Source organism: Eriocheir sinensis, chromosome 57 (assembly GCF_024679095.1).
Source record: "Eriocheir sinensis breed Jianghai 21 chromosome 57, ASM2467909v1, whole genome shotgun sequence".
NCBI lineage: Eukaryota > Metazoa > Arthropoda > Malacostraca > Decapoda > Varunidae > Eriocheir > Eriocheir sinensis.
In genome coordinates this window covers 5,668,551-5,685,647 of record NC_066565.1, presented here as the reverse complement: position 1 = coordinate 5,685,647, position 17,097 = coordinate 5,668,551, and the positions used below count along the sequence as shown (strand labels likewise).

The window sequence follows — 17,097 nt, the reverse complement described above, 5'->3', positions numbered from 1 at the left end:
CCTACCTTAAGGCTGTCGTAATCTAAGTCTCTTTCTGTTTTATGATATATTATATTATTATTATTGTGTGTTGATTTTTGGCCAAAGAATTAGGGACCAATGGGATGTATGGGAATGTCAGGTGTGAGAGAGTCTTTGGTGTTTGTCTTTTGTTAGTAATTTCTTTTCTGTTTGTCGCTTATCAGTAATTTAAGTGCTGTTATTCTTAGTCATGCTGCTGGTTATCTTGTTTGCTGTCTGTCAGTCCTGTCATCAGCCCTGACCTTTGTGGCTCACAGTCTGAAGGTGTTTCATTGCTGACAGCCTGAGTGAGGTGAGGCATGTTTGGTATTTTCTTCCCATGTTAAAATATGAAGTCAGCCTCTAAGCTACAATGGGGCCAGGGTTGGGGAAACAAGACTAAGTGCTGTGGAGCTTGTAGGATCAACACAGCTTCCCAAAAAAGGCCACAAGTGTAATGATCAAGAAGACAACCTTGATTCAAACTCTGAGCTACAAAAAGGTCAGGGCCACCATTGCCAGATTGTCCTACTCAGAGCCTCGTATTTACCAGTTTCTGAGCCATAACTATTGCCAAGAAGCACCAGTATAATTAACCATTTTTGCGATAACTATATACGAAGGCAGTTATTGGGGTTGAGGAGGCAGTTTTGGGGTCGGAAATTGGGAAACAGGAGGCTGAGTACAACAATCTGGCAACGTTGGTCAGGGCTAGGAGAGGAAGGCAATGCTTATATGTTGTATGGCTTGAACGCCTGAACACAGCATCTCACGGGAAGGCAATGAGGGCAGTAGTGGTAAAATTCTGTACTCTTGGAGAAGTATATAGGCACTGACACACCTGCACCTTACACTCACACATATCTACCTGGCATGAATCAGGTGGAATATGGCCAGATCAGACCGTTGGGGTTTAAAGTCAGTATTACTTATTTTAATCATTGCTGTCTACTTCACTACACATGTATTAGCTCAGTATTACATGAAAGTATTTAGTCATTCTTACTTTACTGATGTATTCATGCAGTATTTATTCCTTTTAACTAATATTCTTAATCTTTTGTAAGGTGGTGATGGGAATGTGTCCTTGTCTTAATACATTCTACCAGAGTTTTCAATGGTTGCAGTGGTGGGGCGCATTGTAGGGACCACTGGGGTTAGTTTAGTAGCGAGATGGTTAATGCGAGGGAACAAACCCAAGTGAATGACAGGTTTTACAGGATTGTCTTAACACATTCTACCACAGTTTTCAATGGTTGCAGTGGTGGGGCGCATTGTAGGGACCACTGGGGAGAGAGAGAGAGAGAGAGAGAGAGAGAGAGAGAGTTAGTTTAGTAGCAAGATGGTTCATGCGAGGGAACAAACCCAAGTGAATGATAGGTTTTACAGGATTGTCTTAACACATTCTACCAAAGTTCTCAATGGTTGCAGTGGTGACTTCATAGGGACCACTGGGGAGAGAGTGTTAGTTAGTTTAGTAGCGAGATGGTTCATGTGAGGGATCAAATCTGAGTGAATGACATTTGTACAGGATTGATTTAGTGTTCAGCCTTCACTATTCTTTAACTCATTACCCGAAGACAGTGAGAGAGTCCTGAAGACCCTCACTCAACCTTCTGGTGCTGAGTGTGACTAACAAACATATTCACTTCTTTATGACTCCTAAGACCCTCACTCAATCTTCTGGTGCTGAGTGTAACTAACAAACATATTCACTTCTCTATGACTCCTAAGATCCTCACCTAACCTTCTGGTGCTGAGTGTAACTAACAAACATATTCACTCCTCTATGACTCCTAAGATCCTCACCTAACCTTCTGGTGCTGAGTGTAACTAACAAACATATTCACTCTTCTTATGACTCCAAGATCCTCACTTAACCTTCTGGTGCTGAGTGTAACTAACAAACATATTCACTCTTCTTATGACTCCAAGATCCTCACTCAACCTTCTGGTGCTGAGTGTAACTAACAAACATATTCACTCTTCTTATGATTCCTAAGATCCTCACTCAACCTTCTGGTGCTGAGTGTAACTAACAAACATATTCACTCTTCTTATGATTCCTAAGATCCTCACTCAACCTTCTGGTGCTGAGTGTAACTAACAAACATATTCACTCTTCTTATGACTCCTAAGATCCTCACTTAACCTTCTGGTGCTGAGTGTAACTAACAAACATATTCACTCTTCTTATGACTCCTAAGATCCTCACTTAACCTTCTGGTGCTGAGTGTAACTAACAAACATATTCACTCTTCTTATGATTCCAAGATCCTCACTTAACCTTCTGGTGCTGAGTGTAACTAACAAACATATTCACTCTTCTTATGACTCCAAGATCCTCACTTAACCTTCTGGTGCTGAGTGTAACTAACAAACATATTCACTCCTCTATGACTCCTAAGATCCTCACCTAACCTTCTGGTGCTGAGTGTAACTAACAAACATATTCACTCTTCTTATGATTCCAAGATCCTCACCTAACCTTCTGGTGCTGAGTGTAACTAACAAACATATTCACTCTTCTTATGACTCCAAGATCCTCACTTAACCTTCTGGTGCTGAGCGACTAGAGTTCTTATTCTCAGACACTTTCAGCTCCCACAACTATTTCCCAAGGCCACAAAGGAGACTAGTCAGTTTCTTCCAAGTGTTTCCCACATTCATGGTGCAGAAGCCTTGTCAAACTATCACTCGGCTCATAAAACTTAGCCCCTACCACAGCCGTGTCAAATGTCGGTGTGTGAGCCCCAAGATGTTTGAGAATATGGGCCTAACAAACATACTCACCCCTCTTGTGGCTTCCAGGGATGTCATGTTTGCCCCACTTACACAACTTTTTAGCTGTACCTGAAAAAAGTTACTATTAGTTTTCTTGCTTGTACAGTCAGCAATAATGTATCAAATGTTCACGAGGCGATTGAGTAGAATTTAAGTGACGTCTATAGGCATGGTGTTGTGTTGGTCATGTGGGTACCAATGGTTATTCTACCTGTTCGTACACACCTAAGCAACACAACACCATGCCTATAAATTTTGCTCAAACTCTATTCAGTTGACCCATGGGTGTTTGATACTTTTTCGCCAACAACTTATTTTGAAGCCAAGTCACAGCAGTAGTGTCAGTAAATCAGCTCTCTACTTACAATTCTCTCACATTATTAGTAATCTTGGTCACTATTTCAGCTTCCATGCAACTTTCTCACTCTTAGTAATCTTGGTCACCATCACAGCTTTTCTTAGGACTCGGGTGCACTAATAGTCCGTCTATGTTTTGCCTCGTCTAAAGGAACAATACTGAAAGCTTAATCTATCTCGTGCTTTAGAGGGAGATCAGATTAGGTTCCATTTGTTTAGTAGTTTTGCCCTTCAACATTTGCCCTGATTACAAAAATGAGACTGAAGTTCATATGTTTAATAGCTTAGTTACATTACAGCAGCCGTTTCACCCCCTTGCTGCATCACCTCCAAACCCTCAGTAAGGCTGCCTTCACTAACATTGCTTGATGCTGCAGCCCAATAAGCAACCAAGTTCTGTGTGTCATGCGAACCCCATGGAACTCTTATTTGTTAGGCTGGTGTCAAGTGATGGTCATGTGAAGGCAGCCTAAGCTTTGTTATCGTGCACCAGCTTAGCATTTACCCTCACTCTAATGACCCCTTGAGTGTTAAGTGCTGCATCGCTTGCCAAGTATGAGAGGATTGTCACCTTCCTTCAGTACATAAGAGGTATGTTCACGTCAGACAATACCCCCACTAAGATAGCATTCAACTCGTACAATGTTCAGTGCTGTGTTGCTTGCCAGGTATGAGAGAACCATCACCCTCCTTAACTACTGGGAGTTATGTTCACATTAGACAATACCCTCACAATATAACATTCCTGATGCTCCCCAAGTCCTGTCAGGGGGTTACTTAGGACTCGGGTGCACTAATAGTCCGTCTATGTTTTGCCTCATCTAAAGGAACAATACTGAAAGCTTAATTTATCTCGTGCTTTAGAGGGAGATCAGATTAGGTTCATTTGTTTAGTAGTTTTGCCCTTCAACATTTGCCCTGATTACAGAAATGAGACTGAAGTTCATATGTTTAATAGCTTAGTTACATTACAGCAGCCGTTTCACCCCCTTGCTGCATCAACAGTACTGAGGGGACACACGGTTCACTCCTTGCCAAGAGATGACCCCCTCATCAAGAACTCATGCTGTGAGTCTGGAGTTTGCCATAGTTATCGAGTTCTGGTTGGTAGCACAAGTTCTCAAAAGCTCAATTCTCCTGATGCTGTGAATTTTGTTAAAGCTTTCAGTGTTAATCTTTTTAAAACTCTTGCCTAGTTAGAAAATTGAATATCACTTGAATCATTATATTCCTCCTAATTTTGTGAATTTTGTTAAAGGCACATGCTCCCTGTTAGTTAGTTGGTTTTAACGTTAATCCTTTTCAAATGTGTGCTTTGTTGGAGAACGGAATATTGTTAGTCATTCATTATCCTCCTGATGTTGTGAATGGTGCCTGGGCATGAGGGAAGGAAGACAAATGCCATTTGACAACCAGAAATACACAATAAACACCATTTGACAACCAGAATTACACAATAAACGCCATTTGACAACCAGAAATACAAAATAAACACCATTTGACAACCAGAAATACAAAATAAACACCATTGGACAACCAGAAATACACAATAAACACCATTTGACAACCAGAAATACATAATAAACACCATTTGACAACCAGAAATACAAAATTAACACCATTTGACAACCAGAAATACAAAATTAACACCATTTGACAACCAGAAATACATAATAAACACCATTTGACAGCCAGAAGTACAAAATTAACACCATTTGACAACCAGAAATACAAAATAAACACCATTTGACAACCAGAAATACACAACAGTACATTGGTAGACAGGCAGGACTACACAACTATGATACACCAATAGACAAGCAGCATGGAAGTGTTCTGACAGGTGCCGGTGTGGGAGGACTGAGTACAAAAAAGGTTAAGCCAGAGAAAAGACCTTCGTGCCATATCAAGTTTCCATTAGTCTGGTTTTGTTTAGGGAGAAGTAAAGCTATTTTTGTACAGAGCTCCTGGATTAATGGTGGAATAGGACTTGTGGGCCATGAGTGTGTCTGCTCACCTCATTAACCCGGTAGCAGCGACGGGCCAAATTTCTGGCTTTACCGTGTAGCAGCGACGGGCCAAATTTGTGCCGTGATATAACCCCCAAAAAATAGATGATGCATAAACTGATCACAAATGCTTTGATATATATTATGAAATGGTTTGTGTGAGTGATGATTTCTTCTCATTTTTCTCGCTTAGAGGGACCATTAAGAAACATGATCCCCGCTGCTACCGGATCAAGATGGTCAGGTGTATGTCACGTTTACTCATTTACAAGTTGACCCTTTCAGTAAAACATTTGTGGCACATTTATGGGTGAAACTACACATTCAGTTTGCTTTAGACTTGTGACTCTCAGATACTCATGCACAGCAACTCTCCTCTCTTCCCTCCACCCATCCATTTCCTGCCCCCTCCAAGTGTTAAGGCCTACGATGCCTGGTACATTTGTTTTACCTTTAGCACACTCCCATAGTCATCTCTGCTTACACTCATTCCTCCCTGCCTTGCTGTGTGGAAATGGTCAACGAGTCACCACAAGCCTAAAGTAAGGTGGAGTGATAGTTTTGATCCGGTAGCAGCAGGGATCATGTTTCTTAATGGTCCTCCAAGCGAGAAAAATGAGAAAAAATCACCCCTCACACAAACCATTTCATAATACATATCAACGCATTTGTGATCAGATTATGTATCATCTTTTTGGGGGGGCGGTTATATCGTGGCACAAATTTGGCCTGTCGCTGGTACTGGGTTTGATAATGAACATACTTTCCTTAATGTTATGACCTCCACTTGCTCATTGTTATTTGTCTTCATATAAGTGGCTAGGGGTATACAAGGCATCTTATGGAGAAGGGGCATAAGGGACAAGCCATTTTTCTAGTCTGCAGCAGGAAAGGCAGGTTACACAACGCAGGAAGAACGTGAAACAAGCTGTAAGGGAAAAGCGACCTTGTATTTGGTATACCGAGGGTTGCTTTTCTCTTGCAACTTATATCTTGTTCTTCCTGGGATGTGTAGCCTGACTTTTCCAGTGCAAACTAGGAAAAAAATGGCTGTCCCTTACGCCCCTTCTCCTGCAGACGTCTCATATAAGCAGGTGTGTGGGAAGAGTGAGAGGTGGGGTGTCATGCATACAGTGTCTGCAGTAAGTGCCTGTCATGTAAATAAGTGTGAAAAAGTACTTGTTAGCAGTTTAGCCTCACAGCTGAGCAAAACTATCTTAGTGCTGTCAACGCAGAGACCCCTTGGGAAGACAATACTACCCTCAGTTCCTGCCTCTGATCCTCGGGCTTCCTTTGAGTGCATTAGTGCTGCTTGCTCCTGTATCACTACCCCACAGCTTCATTGTAGTAGACCCTCACCCTTGCCCTACCACCACTAGCACCCCTGCCAATTACACTAAGGTTAATTTTGGCTACCTTGCTGTGTGTGTCATGTCGGCACAGGGTCGTCAGACGCCAACACAGTCAGTCACTGCTTCACAAGTGCCCTCTGTACCACTTTGTACATTTGGACTTGCTCTGCGGCTCCTCACTCAACACTAACAAGCCAGACACATGAGTCATCTGTCAAGCTGAGTAAATTTTTAGAGAAGTGATGTAAAACTAAAGTAAATGGTTGTATTATTTCAAATCACTATGGGTTGAGTACTAGAAGTGACAGTACAAGTGAATGGTTGTATTGGTGCATTTAGTGTAAAGAGAAAACAATAATGAACTACTCAGAGATGAACACAGACCACCAGGACCTTAGCTTGTGGTCTGTTCTTACTCATAAAATGTGCCTCTGTTGTGCAGTGGTCATAGTCAGCACGCCTAACTACAAATCTGTGGGCCCGAGGTTCTGGCCGTGGCAGTTGGTACCCAACCCACCCAGCTGTTCAGCCTCCCTTTCAGGCTAGTCAGTAAATGGGTACCTGGGAAATGGACTGGCCCGGTGTTTCAAGGTAATGGGTTCTTACCCGCTAGAGGCTCAAGGGCCAATGTAACACAGATGAGTACCGAGGCCACATGTGGCTTGTAATCTGCATGTTTGTAAAAAGTAAACAAAACCAAGCATGCACAGTGATGTACTCTGCTAAAGTGGACATCTGCCTCGAGGGGTCTGTGCAGCAGATTTCCTGTCAAGGTGACAAGTAAGGTGCCTGAAGCTACAAATATTAAGGGTGGCAGTCACACAGTGTCCAGTGTCACTGATGAACAGGCAGAAGGAAGGGAGGTGCTGTGAAAGACAAGCTGCTGACGCCACTCTCTAGTCACTGTTGTAAGGAGCTGCATGACAGGCCAAGCAACTGCCGCTACTTCTAGCACCCGCCTCAAGCTGTAGTGCAGTCAAGAATAATGTTTCCCAGACCCCATTCTTCCCCTTTTTACGTACAGGATACCAAGTGTAATGATTGGCTTCAAAAACAGTGTGACATCCTTGGAAGTCAGTCACAACTCATAACACGACATACCAAGGGGTTAAAATAAGGGAAGCATTCCTCTGATGATCGCACTATGTAGGCCATTCCCTTCCTTCCTATGCTGTTCAGTTACAAGTTAGTTGTAAGTAGAAGTAGCCTTGTATCTCCTTTGCCCAGTTCCCATCACACGGCTGGGCATCCATTGCGAGTGATCCGTGTCCAAATCTGCTCTGACATTTCCATTCGTGGCAATTATAACTGGACAGCACTGAACACTAGACAGGGCAACAATACAGTAAAAAGTGATGTAATTATTGTCACAGCTGAGATAGGATCAACAGATGCTTCTAGGCCCTTTTCCATACACAGACATGGACACAGAACACGTACAAATGGCTGCCAGGCATAAATCCACCCCCCCCCCCCCCCCCACACACACACACAAACACACACACACCATCACTGCCACACACACAGCCCAAATCCTTTCCTGGGTTGCCTAACGTTCCCCTTCCCAATGCTCTTGCTTTCAGTTTCTCCTCTTGTCTTCATCTCTTGCCGCATCAGTTCCTACCATGTCAAACACTTTCTCCTTTCTGCCTCTTTCTAACTCCTCTCCTTCTCCCCACCCTTGTCTAACTGTCCTTGAGCCTGTTTCTTCCCTTATCAGTTTTACCTTGTCACATACCTCCTCCTCCTCCTCCTCCTCCTCCTCCCTGCCTGCTTCCTATCCGTCTGCTGCCCCCAATCCTCTCCTTCCCTCCTATCCCTGGACAGTGATTATTTATGATTAGTCATAAGCTTAAGTAACCCACCCTCTTGTCCTTCCCTTCCTAACCAGCATAGTCATTCATTAGTCACTAAGCTCACATGGAGTCCCACATCACATTAGTTTATGTGCCCTCTCTCGTACATTCATCCTACCCACGCCTTCCATCAACCTATGACTATAATCTGCTTTGTTCCTGCATCAGCAGTGTGTTGTTTGTTTTGTGTGATCATTCCTATGCAGTTATGTTTTGTTGTATTATTATTTTTAGTACATATTATTCTTCCCATTGCCTTCTGTTCAATTCTTACTCTTATATCATTGGGAGAAAAGACAAATTATGGTAATGAGTCATTAAAATGCAGGATGATGAATGAGTCTGTTAGGGGATCATGTCAAAAAAGAAGTTATGATGATTAATTTCTTGATGCATGTTGAGTGACATTGACTTAACATAATTATGCCAAAATAACAATTATGCTAAAAGTTATGACAATTTGTATATGCAGGCAAGTGATCGGTGTGACTGCATAATTATGCCATAAAAGTAGTTACAAAAGCAAATTTCTATATGCAAGATTGTGTTCGATTTGTCTGGTGTTTATGTAACTGCAACATTTAGCTCTCATCATGCCTGTATTCTCACACACTTTGAGCTCCCACAACAACCATTTCCAAAGGTCACAATAAAGATTAGTCTGGTTCTCCCCAGTGTTGACACGTTCCCGGTGCAGATGCCTCATAAAACTATCAGTTGGCTCATAAAACAAACCATGGACATACCCACAAGTTCTACAAAATCCTTATCAAGTGTGGGTGTTAAGCCCCAAAGTGTGTGAGAGAGTGGGCCTCGTTCAGTCTTTCAGGAGTCAGTATGTGCACTTTTCCTTGCAGTACTTATGCCTCTGAGGCTCACTGAACTAAATATGTCCACTTTTCCAATTTTCTATGATGTATATTACCTACTTCAGCATTGTTATATCATTTTATTTGCTTTATCTCTGTATCTTTATATCTGATTGAAATATACATGGAAGTGTATGTTTGTTGTGTTTATTATTGATCCCTGTGTTTGTTTGTGTGTGTGTGTGGGGGGGAGTTAATTCACCCTGGTCTGATCACACTCATGAGTCAGGACCCAGTTAGTATATCCTCCCTGAATGAGCTTTAGAGTTCTGGTGACATCTTTGGGAATGGCTGGAACCTTACACCCACCCATCCCAGGAGGCAGACCACAACCCCCAACTGACACCCAGTACCCGTTAACTGCTGGGTGAACAAGGGACACAGATTAAAAGAGATTGCCCATTAGTCTATACTTTGGGCAGGCATTGAACCCAAGACCTCTCGGTTGTGAGGTAAGAGCATTAACCACTGCACTATAGAGCTGTGTGTGTGTGTACCAAGGAGACTATAGAACAGGAGAGGGGGCCTCTATGGGAGACCGTGGGCAGGTGGTGGTGTATGTCGGTTGCAACAGATGGCACAGGAGCAGCGTTGTTTACATCCAGGCGCCTCCCCACCTCCAGACACCTACCCCAACCCCCCGTACCCATCAGCAGTGTTGCTACATGGGATAAAGCAGCAAATGTTGCTACTTTTTTTCTTCAGTCTGGTTATTTCCCATAAAAAAAAAAAAAAAAAAAAAAAAGGAAGATAAACATTAAAATGAACAGTAGGAACTATATATATATATATATATATATATATATATATATATATATATATATATATATATATATATATATATATATATATATATATATATATATATATATATTTACCAGGTAGATATAGCCTGACTGTATGTCATGAGTAATGCTATTATTGTACCGTAATTATATTACTTTCTCTGCATTTGTGGGAGGCTACCAGTGGTTAGATGTGTTTTATGTGTTTAACCTTTCTGTATACATACTGGAATGAACCAAGATTGTAGCCCTACTGCTGTTCTTTAAAATCTGTATATATACTGGAATGAACCAAGATTGTAGCCCTACTGCCGTTCTTTAAAATCTGTATACATACTGGAATGAACCAAGATTGTAGCCCTACTGCCGTTCTTTAAAATCTGTATATATACTGGAATGAACCAAGATTGTAGCCCTACTGCCGTTCTTTAAAATCTGTATATATACTGGAATGAACCAAGATTGTAGCCCTACTGCCATTCTTTAAAATCTGTATACATACTGGAATGAACCAAGATTGTAGCCCTACTGCCGTTCTTTAAAATCTGTATACATACTGGAATGAACCAAGATTGTAGCCCTACTGCCGTTCTTTAAAATCTGTATACATACTGGAATGAACCAAGATTGTAGCCCTACTGCCGTTCTTTAAAATCTGTATACATACTTAAAACAACCAAGATTGTAGCCCTACTGACTTTCTTTAAAATCTGTATACATACTGGAATGAACCAAGATTGTAGCCCTACTGCCGTTCTTTAAAATCTGTATACATACTGGAATGAACCAAGATTGTAGTCCTACTGCCGTTCTTTAAAAACAATGTGATCATGTTTTTCTTTCAAATTCATTGTTTTAGCACACACGCTGACTTCCATCAGTAATGATTTACACTGAATCATTGGTTTGTAGGAGGAAAGAGTGGGTGAATATAATTATCTCGGTCTAACTTATACTGTTTATCATACTGCTATTCGCAGCAATATCTTTCTCTGCTCCAATGGCAACGCTGCCGCCACGTTTACCAGCCGGAGCCTCAATCATGTCCCTTTGTGGTGATAAAGAGGACACAGCCTGGTGTGAAGCTACATTTATTACGGAAGGATGCCAGCCGGGGTAAGTGGTATGTATAAATAATGATAATGTGGAAATTCTAATCATTTTCACTGACTGCTGTTCTCAACTTGCTAACTGCATGCCTCCCCTCCTCCCGCAGCCCCACTGGCCGCTGCACTTGATTTAAACACATGAACATGGGGAGACTGCAAGAGGCCGAATGGCCTACACACGGGAGCTCCAGATTCCCCCCCACGACCACCTGTCAGCCTTGTCCACGTAGCTATCCAGTCTACTCTTAAAACAAGCTATCGTCTCTGCACTCACTATGTGATTGCTGAGTCTATTCCATTCCCCCACCACCCTATTACTAAACCAATGCCTGCCCATTTCCCTCCTAAATCAATACTTTTCTAATTTAAGTCAATTACTGCATGTTCTATCTTGCCAAACATCTTATGCAAAAGTTAACCAGCATCTTCACTCTTTCATCCCTTACACTGATAAACTCTGGAACAGCCTTCCTTCGTCTGCATTTCCTCCTGCCTATAATTTGACCTTCAAGAAGAGTGTATCAAGACTCTACTTTTGTCTGTTTGGGAGCGGTGAGTAGCGGGGCTTTTTTTTCTAGTACGCTTTGTTGCCCTTGAGCTGTCTCCTTTGTTTAAAGAAAATAATAATTAAATAAACAGAAGTTGGCCGCTAATGCTTCCAACACATTTTGGTGCCATATCTACAAGTGGCTGGTGACTGTAAGCATCTCAGCAACCTGCATGCATATATACCATTCCTATCACGGTGCATGGAGCAAGCTTCACATAACACTCAGACAGAGACAGTTCAATTATGGTTATATTTCAGACTCAGTTTATTGCTCAGTCTATTAGGTGCAGTGCTGTTAATATTGTTAGTGGTAGTATTAGTACAATTAATGTATTTATTTTCATTAACTTATCAGTATTTATTTATTATATTAGTGTTTGAAAATTCTAATACTAGTATTAAGATAAACAAAAATATCAGAAAAATATTTATACTCATTAATTATTATTGCTTTTCTTATTATTAATTCCTTCAATATCCTGGCACTTTGACATCTAGTCCTTTTCTGTCTAGCAGCCAAAACTGTGGTCTTTCTGAATGTGTATGTCCTAAGTCTTCTTTGGTGTAACTAGCTATATAACATCAAAATCTGCATCTCTCTCCCTTCTCACCCAATTGTCCTACAAGCACGCCCTCTACGCCCCAGAAGCGGCAAACACAGGCTTGCATCTCATCCACTAAGATCGCAGCTCAAACAAGAATTTCTCGGGAATCTACCCGTTACACGAGCACTGCATATTACAATCAATAGGTAAATAATATGTATGTTTGTGAGTAATATCCACTTTAATCGTGGCAAAAAAAGAAGAAAGCTTTTTTCTCTACTATACTATTGTCCATGGAATATTATGAGTACAGTGGTGCGGTGTCTTCCGGAGTCATGAAGGTATTTTTCAATGAAAAGTATTCATGAATACTTTCAAGAAGCATTCGTATTTCTATTTGATCAAAACCTTTTTCAGTGTATTAGAATTCGTGTTCGTTGGAATTTTAAGTAATCGAATACACAACTTTGTATTCACTCCACCCTTGACTACACAAGCCATGATTGATTATAGAGCCGATTCGTGCAAGGCCAAGACACTCACACGGATTACATACCTCCCAGATCCACAGTATAACATTATAACGAGTGTTTATTCTTCCCCTGAGAGGGGGCCGACCCTGAAGGTACTGCAATACCGGGGCGATCCCCGGCAAAGGTGAACTGATCCACGGCAGATGGAGCATGGACCCAATATTTAGGCAAGAGTTATCAATACCGGGCCGATCTCCGGCAAACTTTCTTCTTTATTTTCCATCTTGCATACCTAGTGCAAATAATTTACAATTATGTTCACGAGTGGGCAGTGGCTCGCCGCTGTGGGTGCCACACTGCCACCCTAAAGTCTGGTCAACTCACACCACACGCTCCGCTCCCTGCAGAAGGGTGTGTTGAGACGTGTGGTCAGCATGGAAGGGGAGCTGAGCTGTCTATCACCTCCAGGAGTCGTGACACGGTGTCTGAATCTGTCACACTACGAGGGCGGCTGATACCTAAGAGCATAGCCTTAGGCACCATAACTATATCGAGTTATTCTCTCCCCTGGGGGAGTGGACCGATCCCGGAGGTACTGCAATACCGGGCCGATCCGCGGCAAAGGTGGAGCAAGCCCCTAGCACTTCGCCATAGTCCAAAAATCAGATTAATATCGTAGATCCCACATGGGGATCGTATCAGATATTAAGCTGATAAGAACAGATACTACACTTTGATCTTAGCCAAAAGGCCGAGAAGCGATGCCGCCCACCAACCGAACGGCCCCTTTACCGCCGCCAGCAACACACACGCTCACCACAAAATATTCCTCATGCTCTAGACTGTTACACTGCAGACACCGGCCTGAGCGCTGCTACCCTTCGCCTTAAATCAAAATTCATATTTGGGATATTGTTAGAAATAGTTAAACAAACCCAGCATGAGTGCTTAAGACACGCAAAACTGTCTAAAGACGGCTCCATCGGCCGCCAGAAACCTCTCACCTACAAGCACGCCCTCTACGCCCCTGAAGCGGCAAACACAAGCTTGCACCTCCAACACTAAGATTGCAGATCAAACAAGAATTTCTCGGGAATCTACCCGTTACACGAGCACTGCATATCACAATCAATAGGTAAATAATATGTATGTTTGTCAGTAATACCCATTTTAATCGTGGCGAAAAATGAAGAAAGCTTTTTAGTTGAGAATACCATTGAGTTACTTATTACACAGAAAACATTTGAAAGAGTAACTGAACTTTTGGGGGAATTTAATCGATCGATCGACGCTTGACTAATAAAGCTGGGGTAATTATCTTGGTAAGTCACATTATAGTTCATCAGTCTGCGAAATGAAACTCATCATCGCAGTTGAAAACCATGAATTCTGCGCAACACTGGTGGCGCGGAATAGTTTATGTGTATTCTATAGCAAGCTGCCTCACCTACCGACAGATGTCCTAATATCATCTGTACACCTTGACCCTTCTGCTTTATCTCGAGCAAGAATTACGTAGGCTACTGTGGCTCTTTGAAAATAAGAAGAAAATTTAATATTGTTTGAATTTCACATGGCATATTAAGACATTATCTGTTCTCAGATGAATTGAACAATTTTTCATCTCTGGCAACCCTCTGGGGATATGACTGCCATCCCTGTATGATCTGCTGCCCGCCTAGCTGTGTAATCATTCAGTACTCGGTTTCGAAGAGTAATCAAAACCGAACTACTCGGTTTGCAGGAATTACTCGGTTTCCCGGCCCTTCCCTTAGTTCCCTACCACTGACTATTTGAAACTAGGAAGGACATCAGAAATTATTGGATTTTGGAACCTAGTCCACTAAATCTCTACATCTTCATACAAGACTAACTAACATGAGGTTACACAAGAGATACAATTTACACGGTCTGGCCACTTCTTATTTTTTGTTGAAGGATTAACTTTCTCACACAGAGGTTAATTCGTATATATTCATCGCGTTATATTAGGCCCACTAAGTGGCCCAAGAAAAAAATATACAAGACTCATTGCGTCGTTCCCCTCCACGGAAATCTTTAGTAAAAGGCGAAAGATTTATGCGTTTTGAAGGGAAACCAGAGTTGCCGCAACGTTCGTTTAAAGGTTTATTGTACAAAAGATACACAAATACATATACAATAAAAAAAAAAATATATATATATATATATATATATATATATATATATATATATATATATATATATATATATATATATATATATATATATATATATATATATATATATTTGTTATAAAAATTGTACAGCGCTGGCATCAGCCCGGTGTTCTTGGTCAGGTGCGCCTCATGTGGGTGTGGTGGCGGTGACGCACGGTCACATCCGAGCTAGAAGGCCGCGACGCCTACTGCACATGCTGGCCTGTTGTCCAGGGGCGCCCTGTCCCCGTGGCAGGCTGCTGCTCCACGCAGCGCATAGTGGAACTGATTACTGTTGGACGTCCTTTCCAGACACACTGACGGAAGCGGCTAATTCTGTCATCAAGACAACAAGCGCGCCCTTCATGCCCGCAAACCTGCTGCCACTCCAGCCTCCTGCTGCTATACACAACTACGGTCTCAACATGCAGGCCATACTTCGGGTGGAGGGTTTTATTGCTGTTGTTTCACTAGTAGTTATCTATTATAAGACCGTCTATCAAAAGAAACTAACAATAATACACGAGACTGGGGGGTTCCAGAGAAAATTAGACACTCGTACTATTAAGAACACATAATTAAATCACAACTACATCCTGAAGCTCATCCCCCAAAATGATATAAGCGCTCCGTGAAACTACTGAACTTCGTGTAGCAAAACATGCCGGTTGAATCCAAGAAGCCGTAAAAAGGAAAACGATGTTGATTGCCATAATGAGATGATTGACATAATGAGAGACTGTTGGTTGAGACTGTCGCGAGGCAAATTCAATTTGTGTAAGATGTAAATAAATAAATAAATAAATAAAGTGTGTGTGTGCGTGTGTGTGGAGGAGGACTGGGAATTCACAAACGACCTTAAACTTTTAGCCATTGTCTTTGGCGAGCCATTTCAATAGTAATGGACGGCATCCTGGGAAAAAGACAACTCATCAGCGATGCCCAGCACGGCGCGGAATTTGCTTTACGAACACGCTCAAATAATTGGATGACCGTATTAATACATCAGCAAAAGAGGAAGTTCAAGGGTGGGACGGTAGCTGGGGTCTAAAATCTCAGCGCTGGTGAAAAATGAGGGTAAAGCCATGATCCATGGTAGCATGCAGTGCTGTCTGTCATATATGGCAGTCCAGTGCTAATCCTTCTAACTGGAAATAATGGGGGCTGGTTATCCCTATCTGAAAAGGGAAAGGGGACCGACAGGGCTGCAACAATTAACGTTATGTCACTGCTGAGTGTGCAAAGCAAGTAGTCGCTCATCTGCTGCTGTTTTACAAGGAATAAGTTTATAAATCTCTCTCAACAATAGAAGGATTTTGACTCATGAACGTCCTTGGCCAATGCCAACATAAGAATCACCACAATAAGTACTTGCAATATGTAAATAATAATATATATATTGATATAGTAATAATAATAATAATAATAATAATGATAATAATATATATATATATATATATATATATATATATAATAATAATAATAATAATAATAATGCGAATATATATATATATATATATATATATATATATATAATAATAATAATAATAATAATAATATATATATATATATATATATATATATATATATATATATATATATATATATATATATATATATATATATATATATATATATATATATATATATATATATATATATATATATATATATATATATATATATATATATATATATATATATATATATATATATATATATATATATATATATATATATATATATATATATATATATATATATATATATATATATATATATATATATATATATATATATATATATATATATATATATATATATATATATATATATATATATATATATATATATATATATATATATATATATATATATATATATATATATATATATATATAAAGGACAAGAAAACGAACCAGATCGAACGAGATACATAATGAAAAATAATCAATATGGTGACTGCAGAGTCCGGCTTTTAGGCGGGACAGTTCAGCACTTTTTACAAAGGGATTGGGTACTAGACAAAGTTGCTGATCAAAGTCGTTGCATAGCAGCTGTTGGCGACATAAAGAAAGGTCACTGTAGCCGCGTTGTGGCGGCTTGGGCAGGATAAATCAGAAGACCCGTCTTGTTTTACTCGCTTTTAATATGCGTGTAAACCTGAGCGAGGTAAAGAATACATCTCATCAACACTTGTCAGACAATACAATACATCACTTACAGCCACA

General features: G+C 40.7%; 1 long non-coding RNA gene and 2 other non-coding genes across 17 annotated transcripts; all 3 read right to left on the bottom strand.

The window, feature by feature from the left end:
• Positions 1-142: 142 nt before the first annotated feature.
• On the bottom strand, positions 143-2,636 carry LOC126984720 (uncharacterized). Of its 15 annotated transcripts, XR_007737508.1 has the most exons (5): positions 2,489-2,636; positions 2,288-2,421; positions 2,153-2,220; positions 1,949-2,016; positions 144-1,881 (listed from the first exon to the last, which is right to left on the bottom strand). It is a non-coding gene; the product is annotated as an uncharacterized LOC126984720 (long non-coding RNA). The 15 variants fall into 15 exon arrangements; XR_007737502.1 differs by having other exon boundaries at positions 2,153-2,421; XR_007737506.1 differs by lacking the exon at positions 1,949-2,016 and having other exon boundaries at positions 144-1,948.
• A 10,623-nt stretch (positions 2,637-13,259) lies between these two features.
• Positions 13,260-13,452, bottom strand: LOC126984937 (U2 spliceosomal RNA). The gene has a single exon (XR_007738237.1). It is a non-coding gene; the product is annotated as a U2 spliceosomal RNA (small nuclear RNA).
• Positions 13,453-14,678: 1,226 nt separating this feature from the next.
• LOC126984909 (U5 spliceosomal RNA) lies at positions 14,679-14,795 on the bottom strand. Its single transcript, XR_007738210.1, has one exon. It is a non-coding gene; the product is annotated as a U5 spliceosomal RNA (small nuclear RNA).
• Between the last annotated feature and the right edge of the window lie 2,302 nt (positions 14,796-17,097).